The sequence below is a fragment of the Leguminivora glycinivorella genome, chromosome 7 (genome assembly GCF_023078275.1).
Source record: "Leguminivora glycinivorella isolate SPB_JAAS2020 chromosome 7, LegGlyc_1.1, whole genome shotgun sequence".
Taxonomy (NCBI): Eukaryota; Metazoa; Arthropoda; class Insecta; order Lepidoptera; family Tortricidae; genus Leguminivora; species Leguminivora glycinivorella.
Window position 1 is genome coordinate 20,209,399 of NC_062977.1, and position 16,887 is coordinate 20,226,285.

The window sequence follows — 16,887 nt, forward strand, 5'->3', positions numbered from 1 at the left end:
GCTCACTCAGTTCTCACAAACTACCAACGAAAACAGTGAATATATTCATTTAACATATAATATTTATATACTAACATTTAGTAAAAAATAGGCCAACCTACCTCTATAAATATTAGATCACCTAGTGACGTATTAAATTTTTTACAAATAGTTTCTTATGCTCACTCAATCCACACACTTTTGAAAAGCCGAATTTTGATGAAAAACATAAGATTTAGACCGCTATTATATGTGTATAGTTTAGTAAAAGTGAAATGGGAATTTGTAAAATACAAAACAAACCACTAACGTGTCAGGTTTTTTTATAATAAATTTTTGTAAGTGCTCACTCAGTCCACACGTTTTGAGAAAGTTAAAAATGTAAATATCTTACGATTTGTAGCACCTAAGACACTCGAAAGTACTTCAACATTTAGTAAAAATTTTTACTAAATATCCACCATGTAATATTTTATATTCGTTGTCTGGTTTTAAAGATATTCAGACATAACTTTTCTCATACAAATGTATCAAGTAGGGTGACCACACTATGTCGGCTCCTGATTTTCCCCACCTTCCCATTGTCATATTGAGATTGGGAAGTTTCGTTCAATTTTGATAATAGTTCACCGGATTTGTAAGTGGGAGCGAGAAAAGAATAACTATTTCTCGCTCCCACTTACAAATCCGGTACGCTCATCTGTTAGCGCGATTAGATTACCAGGTTCTGGTTTCTTACTAGTGAAGTATTATATTCTTTGTTTCTTACCAATTATCATTCATGTCCTTTTTAATGCATGCATGTCGATATGGTTATTATCCTGACGTCGATAAAAATTACACAATACACATCATCACTAGGCCAAGAACATAACCTAAAAACAGTTTGCAGATGGATAATTAATATGGTATTAGTTTAATATTATCAAAATTGAACGAACGAAACTCCCCAATCTCAATATGACAATGGGAAGGTGGGGAAAATCAGGAGCCGACATAGTGTAGTCACCCTACTTGATACATTTGTATGAGAAAAGTTATGTCTGAATATCTTTAAAACCAGACAACGAATATAAAATATTAGATGGTGGATATTTAGTAAAAATTTTTACTAAATGTTGAAGTACTTTCGAGTGTCTTAGGTGCTACAAATCGTAAGATATTTACATTTTTAACTTTCTCAAAACGTGTGGACTGAGTGAGCACTTACAAAAATTTATTATAAAAAAACCTGACACGTTAGTGGTTCGTTTTGTATTTTACAAATTCCCATTTCACTTTTACTAAACTATACACATATAATAGCGGTCTAAATCTTATGTTTTTCATCAAAATTCGGCTTTTCAAAAGTGTGTGGATTGAGTGAGCATAAGAAACTATTTGTAAAAAATTTAATACGTCACTAGGTGATCTAATATTTATAGAGGTAGGTTGGCCTATTTTTAACCGACTTCAAAAAAGGAGGAGGTTCTCAATTCGACTGAATGTTTTTTTTTTTATTATTTTTTTGTATGTATGTTACTCGATATCTCCGAGAATCGTGGACCGATTTTCAAAATTTTTTTTTTGATCGAACCGGTATAACCCCGAGATGGTCCCATTGGCACCAAGTCAGGGTCTGATGATGGGATCCTGGAGAAATCGAGGGAACTCTTCAAATGTTATAGGCACATGTAATGTTTTTAGTATATTTTTCAAAGGTACACCAGTATTTACGTCTGATGGTAATAATTTTATGTGGCTGAGCTGATGATGGAAGGTCAACTCCTCAATGGTTAGGAGTTTAAGGATAATTATTTCACTACTGTACATGTATTCGGACTGATACATATAATATCACTAGGAACCACTAAAAATCAACTGAGCTGATAATGGAAGGTCAACTCCTCAATGGTTAGGAGTTAAAGGATAATTCTTTCACTACTGTACATGTATTCGGACTGATACATATAATATCACTAGGAACCACTAAAAATCAACAAATAAATAAACTTTTTAACAAAAAATAAAACCGCCTTCAAAAATAAGCGCGTTACAAAACACGGAGAAACTAAAAAGCCAAAAATAATAAACCTTTCAATTCAGATTTCTTATCGTATTGCAATAAGCTAAACATCCAAATTATAAACAATTCAATTATTTTTGGAGTCGGTACCAGCCTGTGTATGGTTGGGTGGGTCAAACAGGCAATAGCAAGGCGACGAACAGGTCTGGTACCGACTACAAAAATAATTGATTTGTTTATAATTTGGATGTTTAGCTTATTGCAATACGATAAGAAATCTGAATTGAAAGGTTTATTATTTTTGGCTTTTTAGTTTCTCCGTGTTTTGTAACGCGCTTATTTTTGAAGGCGGTTTTATTTTTTGTTAAAAAGTTTATTTTTTACTAAATGTTAGTATATAAATATTATATGTTAAATGAATATATTCACTGTTTTCGTTGGTAGTTTGTGAGAACTGAGTGAGCACATGTTAATCATAAAGTATGCTTGTTTGCAAAAAAGTCTTTCATCTGTGCCTTTTAAAACCATACTATGGTAATAGATGAAATTACCCTCAACTATCATAATTAAAGCCAAATTACACTGAATAAACTACGTGCCATTAGTTTTCAAGTACTTTCCTTAATGACCGAGAGATTGCAACTTTCGGGTCATTCCACCTACTTTCCGCTTCAGTTCACTATTGCTGAGTTCTAAAAGCTATTTGGTTAAATGGAATCGTTAGGTTTACTACATTCATTTTCATTCGATGTGGCGAATTATAACCTACTTAATAATAACCTAACCACAAAATTTGAATTTGGAAAAAACCCCTACAGTATACCGATTTCATCAAAACGGATAAGAACACTCCCGACTAATTCAGCTTTCAAACAAAAAACCTGAGTCTAAATCGGTCCATCGTTCGGGAGCTACGATGCCACAGACAGGCACGAACAGACAAACAGACAGACAGACATGCAAGGGAAATAAACAGGTATTCACGACTAAATGAAATAAATATGGTACACAATTGCCTCAAACTAAGCATAGCTTATTTACTATGGGCAATAGGCGACAATATACATACCTACTTGTAGAGATAAATACATAATAATAGGCCTTTGCATCTATGCGATTTTAGTTACATTGCGGGCTGTTGAGGTTACATACAATTTTGCACAGCCGTACCTCGTACAGTCTAAATGGGCGACATTTGCGTTCGTGGCTGTATATCCCAATTCGAGAGAAGATCCCTCGTCCACACACACGGCAGGTGTATGTTCAGATAAATACATAAATACGCGTATATATATATATAAAACAACCAAGTTAAGGTACAAAGCTGTATCCATGACACAAATATACCCAGGAATTTCGCAAGCAGAGTGAATACCAAGTAATGCATAATATAAGCGTATTTTCTTAGAATGAAGTACTTTCCATGTCCTTTGTCGTGTTGAAATGCCATTAAAATCGTTAAAGCTCATTCGAATTTGAAGACAATGGACACAAGGACCTAGTGACCTTTATTTTAATCAAGTTTCGGTTCTCTAAAGAACTAATTTACTTTGAAAGACCTAGTTACGACATAATATCGTTTTCCTAAAATATGTTTGGTCCTAAATGAGATAAAATTGAATCTATACCTAATTATTTTATGTTGTTGCCGTCCTACAGTTAATACAATGCTTAAACCAAGAACTATATTACGGGACTGAAAAAAGCCCAACAAAAAAGAGTACCCCTGAAATGTTTGGGCTTTTTAGGCTTAAAACTAGATGGCGCTGTTTCGCAGCCTGGAAGTGGCCAAAATCATATTTTCCCCAAATATTTTTGCGTGTTTATATTTTTTTTATAAAAACAAATAACATATTTCTTTATTTTAATATCACGATATCACGTCAATACATATTTTGAAAAAAGAAAGTAGGCATTATCTGTTATAATATTTAGTAGGTGGCGCTAAAAAATGAGTTACGATTCTTAGTATAAAGATTGTAAATCCTATATAAATCATACTTGGTTTAAACTATAAAATTAAAATGTCACTAAAACTAAAGAAAACCGACTAAAAAACTAAAAAAAAATGTTACGATATCTCAGTTGCAAAAGCCTACTGACGAGTCATCAAATTCTTGCTTGAACCAAAGACATATTATAACTCCTTATAGACAGAATAAAGTCTAAGAAGAAAACGTACCTTAGTACCATACAGAAAAAAGTACGGTGGCCTAGATGGCATTACACCTTTGAGGAACGTTCAGTTAGGTGGCGCTAATATTAATATTTGACATTTTAACACATATCAAGCTAAGAATATGGGCCAAATTGTCAAAACTGGGATTCAAAAGATTTAAGCCTGTGTCAAAAGATGGCAATCTATGCACTGTGATTACACATTTTACTTCGTCAGTAACTCTCTATAATACTCGATCCTCTTTGCTTGAACCAAAGAGAATCGAGTATACAGAGAGAATAATTATCAAAGTAAAATGTGAAGTTACATTCAGTGCCATATCTCGACACAGGATTCAATCATTTGAACGTCAGTTTCGACAATTTGATCTATATTCTTTACTTGATGTACAGTGTGTAAATCTTTTAACGGTGGTTTGAATAAGAGATAAGAAATCGGTACGTATTTTCTTAAAGTTTTTTGTCTTACGGAGTCATACTCATACTCATACTCATTTATTTGTAAAGCCATTTTACACGTCAAGATTTGGTTTAAAAAAAAAAAACAATATTTATACAACAATAATACTTTAGAAAATAAATAGACAGAAGATTGAGATTACAAAAAGTTAGGCAATATTCACATTAAAAATGTACAATAATATTTTTCTAATTAGGTAATAAAAATTCGTCATAAGTGTAGAACGGGTGCTCGACCAGCCAATTTTTAAGCGATACTTAAAGTTCGACGCACTAGACGCTTCAACCACATATTGCGGCAATTTATTACACACAGGGTGTTTCAATGAACGTACAGTCGGTTCATCTTTACTTGTCCTATCATGTAAACAAACGAAACGTCAAAATATGATCAAAGACAATTACTAGTGATTGGAAATGTCGATAAAATTATGTATTACCGATAATTTGTAAATAAACGCTGCCAACGTCATCAGAGGATTTTCAATTTTACGTCACACAATATCTGTGTAAAAACCAAAATTTAACTAGGTTTCGTATGACATGACGCGAAGTAACAATGAGTGACCATTACATACTTCAAGAATTTTATTTTTTAAGTAGCAAAATTTAATTTCGTAGAATTTTAAAACCTAAATACGTGTATTATGTTTTTCGTTGTTAATAGAGCCGCAATCACTTATTTTGTGTTACGTTCATTGAAACACCCTGTATTATATTATAATATAATTATGTTTTTTTTTATTGCTTTGACTTCGTTCGTGACATGTTATAAACACTTTTATCAGCATACCTATAGAACAAGTCTCCATTTCAAATAATTTGTCCGTTCACAAAACAAAGGAAACTAACTAACGTCGGATAGGATAACATCAACATTCGGGGCTAAAACAAATGTCGGTATTGAAAACTACGAGATTGACCAAACAGCGGTTTTGCAAAAGGGCCTTTTGCAATACATATATTTACCCGTAGAGTAAATAGTATCCCAGAGAATTGTAAACTTGACGTTTCCGTTATTAGTCTTTTTGCAGTGTTTTCGTTATACAATAAATAAATAAATATTATAGGACTTCTGGATTGGAGGATTCTTACACATATTGACTGAGGCCCACGGTAAGCTCAAGAAGGCTTGTGTTGTGGGTACTCAGATAACGATATATATAACAACAAATATCTGTGCTCATCACACAAATAAATGCTCTTACCGGGATTCGAACCCAGGACCGCGACGGCGGCGTAGCAGGCAGAGTCACTACCGACTGCGCCAGACCGGTCTTTATACAAATAATGAAATTTACTTGTTTGAAAAGTGTTTATGCATTAAGTGTTTATTTAGAAGATTAATTTGCTAATTATCGAATAGATAAATTGCTAGTCAATCAGTGCTTATCCGTTATTGCAATTAACTAACCCCCCCCCCATGAAGTTGCTTCAACTTGGAACCATGTTGCCAAAGTTGTTCTGGATAGTTTCTGCTAAGTATGCCGTTAAGACGAACAACGAACGTCTGCACAGATAAAACACAATACTAAGACAGAGACCAGTTATCACTTATAGACTTACAAACTTTATTATAGTTAAGTACTGCAAAGACTACAATAATTTATTATAAAAACGAACACATCCGTGGCAACCCATGATGTAGCAGATAAGCTGCAGGAGGCTGCATTTATGACTTGTGCCATTCGATACTTCACAGTAACTTTAACGCTATTTTTAAAGGTCTACCACAATTAATAATTAACTTATAATGTACTATGTATTGATGAAAAAAAAAGTTTTTTGAATTTAACTAAAAGTTATAGTTAACTAAAGGTGGTTTCTGAATTTAACGGAAAACAAAAAAAAAACACAGGAGTATTAAAAACCCACAAATATGTAACTCGTGAGACATTTCCCAGGTTATCATTCCTTATTTCAAGCTGGTCTCTGTCTAAGAATAAGTGAATAGAAGACGCATGTGAATTGTGTGAAAATACGACACATTTTTGTGAAACATTTTCATTGTATTATTTCGTTTTGTTGCAAATCTCAGCACGACGGTTTAAATAGCAATGAATATAGTGAAAACTTACTTGTTTACTAAACGAAACGTTTTGGGGAGTAGACAAGATTACACAATAATTGTCTATTAATAGTTTGTTTACTTCGGAGAGATAGTATTATTATTAGATTTGGGACCAAGATCGGCCAAGCGAAGCGTAAGCATTATACATAATAGCTGTTACTGTAGTGGGTAGTAGGAGATAAAGCTATGAGATTTCTAGACTAAATGAATTTGCAAATACTATCGTAAGTATACGTACCTAACTGATGACACCCTACAATTTTTTAAAATGTTTATTGAATTAATATTCTGATATTAAAATAAAGAAATAATATGTTATTTGTTCTTAAAATAAATTAAAAACACGCAAAATTATTGAAAATATGATTTTTGCCACTTCCTGGCTGTGAAACAGCGCCATCTAAGGTACACTTTTTTGTATGGGATAACCAGTCCCGGTATATGTCGTCCTTGGTAGAAGGAAGGATAATTTATATAGGATTTACAATCTTCATGCTACTATAAAGCTATCATAACTACTACACTGATGACGACATATCACGAGAAGAAGCATATCAGTTGTTCTTATAATAAATAAAAACACTCAAAAATATTTGGGAAAAATATTATTTTGGGCACTTCCAGGGGGCCGGGGATTTTTGAGTTTCACGGCGATCGAATTCAGAAAATTGTCACTGAAAATAATAGGCAATTCACCGTTTTCAACCGGTATTTTAGTGACAGTGAGACTCAAAAATCGGCCCCCTGCTGCGAAACAGCCATCTAGTTTTAAGCCTGAAAGGCGCATACATTTCGGGGTACGCTTTTTTTGTATGGGCTTTATCTGTCCCGTATTATATGGTCCTTGTTAGAAGTATCAAGTTATTTCACAACCAAAAAGGATGACTTCTTTTACGATTCACATAAACGTCGAAATCTACAACCGTCCAAATGTGATAAAAAGTCTATGAATTCCCTATTATTACCAATCTCTTTTTAAGACGAGAATAAAATTTATACTTTTGCGCGAAATTGGCATAATAAAATGTAGAATTCATTTCATTTAATACAAGGACGTGCCGCGATTGTTATGAAACTTTAGACGCTACAGGAATGAAAATGCTAAACTGGAAAGCCCTCTCAATTTGGGTTATTTTAGTTAAAAATAGTTGTTCACACAACACAACTTATATACGTTTACCCAAGTACTCGTTCGAAGACCGGTTGACGACACATGACGTCACACACATACGTCACGGCTCCCCGCGCCGCGTACCTACATTAGACTGCACCTTACAGCCGAAGCGGCTACACATATATCTGTATAGATTCATTAAAATACCTAAACTACTTGTACCTAGTTATTAAGTTAATTAAAAGAAAAATAGTACTATCCTGGAGTTCTTCATTCTTCATAAGAAGATCTTACATTGAGGAGTACACCGAACAATAGTAGTGTTGTCCATTTAGAACATCATTGCGGTTAAGAGATATTGCGGATCGGCTGTTTCCTTCTTCAAAACTTAATCAATCGTAACGAAATTTGAGAATCTGAATAACAATAAATAATCTGTGTCGGACCGTTTAGTATTTCTTTTGGAAATATGGATTTTTCCTTTTCCCTTAAATATAATAAAATTAACTCTTAGGCCCACTTGCACCAATCACTTAACTCAGGGTTAGTGGGCTGTCATCTGTCAAATTACATATATAATGAAGAAATATTTACCTCCAATGCCTTTGGGAGCACAAAATGAGACAAGAATTTCGTTTTTAGATTATAAAGGTAAATAATAAACAACTTCCGGCCAAGCCAAAGTGACAATCTTTGACGCTACGTGGCGATCGAAATACGTACGCAGTCTGGCTCTGTCGCGCCTCTACAGAACAGAAGAGCGATAGGTAGAGCTACTGTTGTAGGTAGTTTAAGAATAAGTAAAATCTACCCGTTATTATTTTAATAATCCAGTTGTCATCTGAGCTCGGAGTTTGATTTACTACATGGTGGCAGCGGCATGCGCGGATCCAGGGGGGGGTCACGGGGGTCATGACCCCCCCTGGAGCCTAGGTTGGTCATACAAATAGACCACGTGACCTCCCCTGGGGCCTGGGCATTTATACCACGTGACCCCCCCCCTGGGAACGAAGCTGGATCCGCGCTTGGGCAGCGGTGAAGAAATTAATAATATATACACCGTGTTTCACTTAACACTAAAAACCTGAAAACCGTTTGTTCAGAATCGAGAGTAGAATCGATTGAGCTATATCTTGATGGGGGTAATATTTTTTGTTTTAATTTGTATTATTAGTTATTGTTTACGTGCCCATTCTACAAATTCGTAATACAACATTGTGCATATCATATTGCTAGAGGTTGTATACCTTTTTCAGTATTTAGGGGTATTAATACTGGCTGGTTACTTGGACGATTATTTTTTCCGCTACGAGTTTGACGTTGTGCGTCACTTTAATTTTAAAGTTTATCATAAGTCATAACAAATTGAACTCTTACCTAATTACAACTTTGTCATTTTGGATGTTAGGTTTAAATTTGCTTACTGCGTTACCTGTCCAATTTGAAGTTTACTGTGACACAGTTTAACGTGCTTTACAGTGACATAGCTGTCTATTGGTAAACCTTATGTCGTTGCAGTAACGTACACAATTAATCAGTTTTAAGGTTTACGATGGTAGCTAGCAATTATTTTATTGAATGTAGAGTTAAAAGTCGAGTAGAGCTGCACAGAAAATTAAATATTCAATTAAAAATAATAATAATCATCAAATTAAAAAATGAATAATCTAGATACGTTTAAAAAAATAAAAATCAGTTTGGGTGTCTAAGGTTTTGAGTGATACCGGAAACACGGTGTATACAGTTATTGGTGGTTATTGCTGGAAATAGTTATTTACTACAGAAACATTTTTGAAGCGTAAGCGATGCGATATTGGCTACGTACGCAGGTATACTAATTTAAACGGCTTATTGAATTAATTGGAAGGGCTGTGGCTCGTATAAATTATTTCATAGTACAAAATAAATAAATAAATAAAATATTGGGGGACACCTTACACAGATCAATCCAGCCCCAAACTAAGCAAAGCTTGTACTGGGTGCTAGGCAATGTTAGACTTATAGAAAAAAGGAACAGAGATTATTTGTACTGCTAAAGGTAAAAATTGAATACCAAGAAGGTAACATTCATTGTAGCTTTTGTATGTCATTCGTTTTAGTAGATCTTTAAGATTAAAAGTTAATCGTAAATATTGAATGCTTTTATTAAATAACTGTATATCGGAATTACAATGTAACTACAGTAAGGCAAAGATTTAAACTGAAGGCCGAGTTATGGTACGTATTTTGTATACCACGTCTATTTCAAAAAAGCATACGGCCCGCTTGACGGAAAGGAATTTCAGTAAAACTTATTCCAGAATACAACATTTACCGACCGAATAAATAAATAAATGTTTGTAAAAGATTTTTCCCCTCACTAGCTCGGACACACGTGTTTTATCAGTAATTGCCAGCTTATCCACATAAAGTAATTTGGCCTTGAATATAGCCAAATGTTCTGCTTTAAAAGAGTGGGTGAATCTAATGATGAAGATTATTTGCCACCAGTGGTACTACTGAAAGCAGTGAGAAACGCGTTTTTTGAGTTGTACTTTCCTCGCTGAAGTAAGGGGAAAAGTTTTGTGTTACACACGGGTGCAAATGTATTTTACTTCTCGTGTATTGAAAAACTCATAAGTTCAGGATTCTATTCTCGAACTATAGATTCCTTTCGCTTGCTCGTTTTTCAATTCCACACAACTTTGCACCCGTGTGTAACAAATAACTATTACCAATGGGAATCGGTAAAAGTTAGGATTCCCCGGTACCACAAAGCAAAGGCGGTGCCGTTCGGGTTTTTAACTACGGTGACATATATACATCTCTTTTTGTTTAGCTGTTACAGAAGAGAGTAAGTAGTCATTTACTATTGTAGTTTTGAAAAACCTATCCAAAATGGCCCTCACCTGGAATGTACCCGGAAAGCGCAAACCATGCCGCCCTAAATCGACCTGGCGTCGTTCGGTTCAGCAGGAGCTCAGGGTGCTAGGCATGGGGTGGGAGGAGGTCACCCAAACTGCCCAAGACCGGAGTAAATGGAGAAATATGATTCGAGCCCTACACCCCAGCAGAGGGTAACAGGATGTGAAGAAGAGAAGAAGAAGATAGTTATGAAAGCGTTATTTAATCCGTTACCTTTGTACATTAAAATCAATCTTCTGCTAACCTTAACCACACCTTGGATACTGGCGATCCAATATATGAAAGAAGCGCGTTCCTAGCACACAGTCTAAGCTCGTGTAGGTTAACGCGTACTGTGCTTGTATGAGTGACATATGACAGGTCGACTGTTCGCGTTTTTGACAGGCGGTAACTGTGAGGTAACCGAGAGGGGGTGGGCGGCACTTTCAGCGGGGAGCGGGAGTGGCCATACTGTAGGATAGTACTCTTTGTTAACTTAACATACAAGGTGCTCACGAAGAACCCGCATGTTTTTTTTTTTACTTTTTTGGACGTATTTTCACATAAAAAGTAAATGTTATCCATAAAGTTGGCAATTAAAATGAGTTTCTTAATTTCTTTTTTTGAAAAAACCAAATTTTTTTGAAGTTTTTCTTGTCTCATGTTGACATCTATCAATGGCGACTGTGAGACTATGCTCCAACAATTGCGCATCAGCGCCGTTAAGAAGACCTTTTGTACTGAGTAACAATACGGAAATGTTTTTTTTTTTAATTGGCAATACTCTGAAACTAGACGAAATCTAGAAAAGTTTTTCATTTTGTCTTAAAATGTGACCAAGAATACGCTGTTAAAGTTATTTGGGTTCCTAAGTATATTCAAAACACGGTTTGTAAAATTACAGAGTAAATTTAGAATATACCCTCTAAAAAATACCAACTAAACGCTCTGTATTCACAAGTGTTCATGGCGTTGATACGTGAATTTCAGGGCTGTCAAAAGCAGCCCGTTCCCCTCCGTGTTGTGCCGTTTGAGTGACACTCGACACTTTTACCTTGACACGTACACTTCAATGCGTCATAATAATGTCAACATGTACTCATAATAGGTAGGTACAAAACATTTTGAACTTTTATGAAATATGTAAATTATAAGAGGTAGGGCATATCGAATGTTATAGGAGGTACGGTATAGCGAATGATATTCCGCTTTGTGTGGTAGGGCACAGCATAGCGGATATCATCTCGCTCGAATCTAGAGCAGAGCCCAACTGGGGCAGTACCTTACAGAAGACCGCAGCTAAATAGGACTAGACCCTACTCATATTGTTGTGTTCCTGCCGGCGCGTAAGGCTGCCAGAGCTCAACGAGGGTGTGGTGTGCTGGTGACAGAAGGATCTACGGAACTAATTTGTTCCGTCTATTGTCCTTTGAGTCATCGGAACCCGAACTCTCATTGGAACTTGTAAACTCCTTTTTGCTGTGTACTTAACACAGCAAAAGGGAGTGTCCCAGTTTCTAATGGGTTGGCAACGAGCACGTGACACTCCTTGAGTTACAGGACGCCTAGGTGACGGTGACTGCTTTCCACCAGGCGGAAAGTACGTTTGTTTGACACCGACGTAGTTTAAAAAAAAATGTATGTTTTCATATGTGGTGGCGGCTTTTTTAAGCCCTGTATGAAACTACACTGATGATGCCTACAATTTTTTTTTTGTTTAAATGTGTATTGACGTGATATCATGGTATTAGAATAAAGAAGCATGTCATTTGTTCTTATATAACACAGCTTTCAAAAAAAAACTAAATCGAAATCGGTTCATCCGTTCAGGAGCTACGATGCCACAGATAGACACACACACAGACAGACAAACAGACAGACAGACAGACAGACAGACAGACAGACAGACAGACGGATAGACAGACAGACAGACACGTCAAACTTATAACACCCCGTCGTTTTTGCGTCGGGGATTAAAAAATAAAAACACGCAAAATATTTGGGGAAAATATGATATTAGTCACTTCCAGGCTGCGAAACAGCGCCATCTAGTTTTAAGCCTAAAAAGCCCCTAATATTTCAGGGGTACGCTTTCTTGTATGGGCTTTGTCTGTTCCGGTATTATATGGTCCTTGTCCTTGCTAATGCTTTTGCACTTTGATGAAAAATTACCTTTCACATATAGAACCTTCAGTGAGTCGCTTTCATCATTTTTCAGCTTTAATAGTTACTATGGAAACCTGTCAAAGCACAAAATTTCGATGCGTTTGCTGCATCGCAAAATGCACTCAGGCTCTAATAGAACCTTTGAAGCTCAGAACATGGCTATTAATCAGACTTATATTGACCGGGATATAGACCGTGATTACCTTTTAGATTTTTGTCGAGCTCCCGATATTTCGACGTAGTTGCATCATGATCACGGAAAACTGAAAAGGCGGGTGGATGTCAAAGTTGCGTAGACAGCGCGCGATCTACCCTCCTTCTTGCGTGTCGGCTGCGTTCACTCGATGGTCTGTCCAAACACACTACACTCACAGTGTCACTACGTTTGTTCAATTCTGACTTCACCGGTTTTTTACACAAACAAATCACTGGATTCCATACATTTGATAGTTTGAAGCCATCCGGGAAATTTGAAATTCGGGAGCTCGACAAAAATTAAAATGGTAATCATGGTCTATATCCCGGTCAATATAAGTCTAATTTCGTGAAACTCATTGGTACGAGCCGGGTTCCAAAGCTGCGACCTCCGGATTGAAAGCCGGGACGCTCTTACCGCTAGGCCACCAGCGCTTTTTACAACACTTACCACCAGCGCCCTCTTGACAAAGGTCAGCCTTTACAACAAAAGTAAGCTACCCGATAAACTTGTGGTATTCCAATAAATGGCGGTGTGCTGGCAACACTCAGTTGCTGTCAACATGGCACCAAGTGTGTGAGGTCGGATAATGCCGTACGGAGAAATAGTTGTTTTATTTATTACAGAACTCCTCCCTTTGATATAATATATCAAAGGAGTACAGTACAAATCTAAAAGCAAGTTCAATATATACGTAACATTGTTTTCCGTCGCTCAATAAAAAGAACTGTGTCAATCGGAAAAATTTTAATTTAAAATAATCTCATCCATAATTATAAGGTAAATCTCACGATTTCCCTGAAACAAAGTAATTCGAGAGCTTTTTCAGGTGGGATTTCGTTACAAATCTTCCTGAATTTATTGCTTCGCAAAATGGCTGCTAGGAGTAGGAAATAAATGAGTCCAGTCCATTTTAGGACTTTCTGGGTAACGAATTGCTTTCAGACTACTAGTATTCCTAAATATTTTTTTTTAATTCAACTAGTATACTCAGTCAATTTGGATTAGGTTGAACTAGAAAGAAATAAGACTCGGAAAGAAATCAGTACACTATGTCGGTTTTTTTTTAATTTTAATTTTGTGGTTAGGTTATATTTTTGTTAATCATCGTTGGCTTGCCCTATATCTCAATTACTTGGGGTCAGCGCAGAATGTCTTTTTCTTACATATCGGACGTGATCTCATCTTTAAGACGCTGACGACACCCAATGGCCTTGACGCTAGCGTACAAGTGAGAGCGCGATGCCACTAAAAGAGGCTAGCCGCCCTCTACGTCGTACGAAAAGTAGTAGTTTTAAGAAAAAATATTGAGGGACACCTTACACAGATCAACCTAGCCGGCAGCCTAAAACTAAGCAAAGCTTGTTGTTTCACCCGTTAGGCGATGATATACATACTTAATTAGATAAATACATACTTATAATTTATACATAGAAAACATCCACGGCTCAGAAACAAATTTAATATCTGTGCCCATCACAGAAATAAATGCACTTACCGGGATTCGAACCCAGGACCGCGGCGTAGCAGGCAGGGTCACTACCGACCGCTCGTCCAAGTATTATATTCTTTTAGATGTAACGAAGGGATATAACGACCCCATCGCCCATATCTTGTGGATTTAATAATAATACCTAATCTTGGATGTCGCTTTTTGTGGGGGCCCATCTTGTGGGGACGAGTCACTGTCTGCCGGAAATAAAATTGGATACATGATACGGGCAAGGGCAACATCCGCTCGGTGTACACCCTTACATTTCATTAAAGTCTCGAAAGGGCCTCTACGCGTTGACTTCGGCCCCGCGCACGCCTCCCAAAGGTCCGGAACACCATTGTTCCGTGATGGGAAAGACATACCTAATATTATCTACAAAAGCTTCCCTGAAACTGGTTCACGGGTTCCAGTAGGCGTTCTACATTATAAAAAAGCTCTCCAAACGGCCTCTACGTATTGGATCTATATCCCCATGCACGCCTTATAAATGACCGGGCTCGAAAGACCCGAGAGTTTTAAAACGGAGAAACAAATAAAATGATCAGGTTTGGTTTGCCTTGGGGTACGGTACGATATTAAATATGGACTAAAACTAACCAAAACTAATTTGTTACAGTTTTAATAAACATAGTCAATATGTTTTCTGGTTGTTATTATTACCCGCGTCAACCCGTAATCAAATAGCGTGGCGAAGTCGCGTTTCTGCATTTTAACGAAATATTTTATTTAAAATTAACTAGTTTCCTACAAAACCAATAAAAATAAAGGTGATATAGCATTGAAAATACCTAGAAGTTAAAAAACTGACTTTCTGAAATTCAGACATTTTGTATTTTGTTTAAAAAAGCGTTAAATTATGTTCTAAATAAAAGTTAAAACTGGTTATCAACATAAAGTATTTCTCTAGAAAGTACTTAATGTTCTACATTTAAAACCAACGTGATTTTTTTGCTTTCATTTTAACATTTTATTTCGTTTTGCCATTTTCATATTTTTATAACAAAGAGTAAACAATCATTAAAACTAATAATTACTATTTCTATGAATATTATTTAGTGGCAAAATTTGTAATTATAAACAAATAAATAACATAGTTATAAAATGGTAACATTGCTCACTTACCACATAAAATAATCACACACTTTCACTTCACAGTTTCGAGCACAAGTGAACAGTCGTGAACTTCAATGCTACGAGGCTACGCTACGAGACATGTAGCAAGCTACGCGGTTCGTAGTCGACTGATCCGCTACGGTCATTATGTGTGATATCGCGGTTCATTCATTATACTCGTATCCCAAGCTATGTTTTCTGTTTTTGAATTTAGAATTTTCTTCTATTTCTATGAGAGTTCGACATTCTAATAATTATAATTTTTACTTGTGCATTCACGCCGGGACTTCTGCGGTTTGAGTTTTTCTCAAGTTCGCGCCTATTTAAGGAAAATTGATGGTTAGGGGAAAAGTCTTTTCGTATTTTCTATGTAGAAAGTTGCAAATAGTTATGCTTCAATAATAAATATTATATTGACATTTTGCTGATAGGTTAGTTTTTATTGGCATGTCGTTCCATTTTAGTCGAAACGTTGGTTAAGGGAAAAATAATGTTTTATCAAATAATTATATTTTATCTTGTTTTTCATGATACTCACGTCATTAAATAATATGTTTATGTTATGTCAGCCTATTAAGTAATAAGTTTTAATTTATTCAGAATACATATAAAAGTATAAGAGTAACTCCTGACTCTCAACGTGATCTCTGGAATAGTAATTTAGAGGCCAGCAGTTCAAGCTTCATCCAAAACAGTATTTATTTTAATTTTAGATTAATAACATCACTTGCAGATGTTTTAAACTATTTAATTTATTCAGAATAAAGTTATTCTAGATAAAGTTTATTCGTTATCATTTAATTCTGAAAAGAGATCGCAAAAATTACACACTGCGAATCAAGAGTGAACTTAGGCATCCATGGGGGCGATGACTCTTTCCATCGTAGGCGGCACGTCTGCCTTTGGCTAGTCTGTGGTCAAGAGTGCCTATTTATAAAAAAAAAAAAAAAAAAAAAACTGCGTTCAAATGCAAATAACCTAAGGCCGTCTGGTTTCAAAATTAAATTCCATAAAAAAATGTTTATATTAATATACTCGACGTTCGATTTGATGAATTCAAAATTTGCGTCAGTGAGTGATATTAGGCATTTTATTTGTGAAATAAAATAACCTACATCAAATGTTATTAACATTCATAAAAATATATTATAAAGTTATTGAATTACGATTATACTATATATTGTGCGACAGAATATTATAGAGAACGCAATAAAGTGGAACTAAAACA

The 16,887-nt window shown here is 35.6% G+C and overlaps 1 protein-coding gene across 1 annotated transcript in view; it reads right to left on the bottom strand.

Annotated features, from left to right (window-relative positions):
* LOC125228069 overlaps positions 1–15,687 on the bottom strand; it is a 137,285-nt gene extending 121,598 nt beyond the window's left edge. The window contains exon 1 of the mRNA XM_048132517.1: positions 15,669–15,687. The gene's annotated coding sequence lies outside the window, so the exon portion shown is untranslated. The remainder of the gene's footprint in view (positions 1–15,668) is intronic.
* Positions 15,688–16,887: the final 1,200 nt, after the last annotated feature.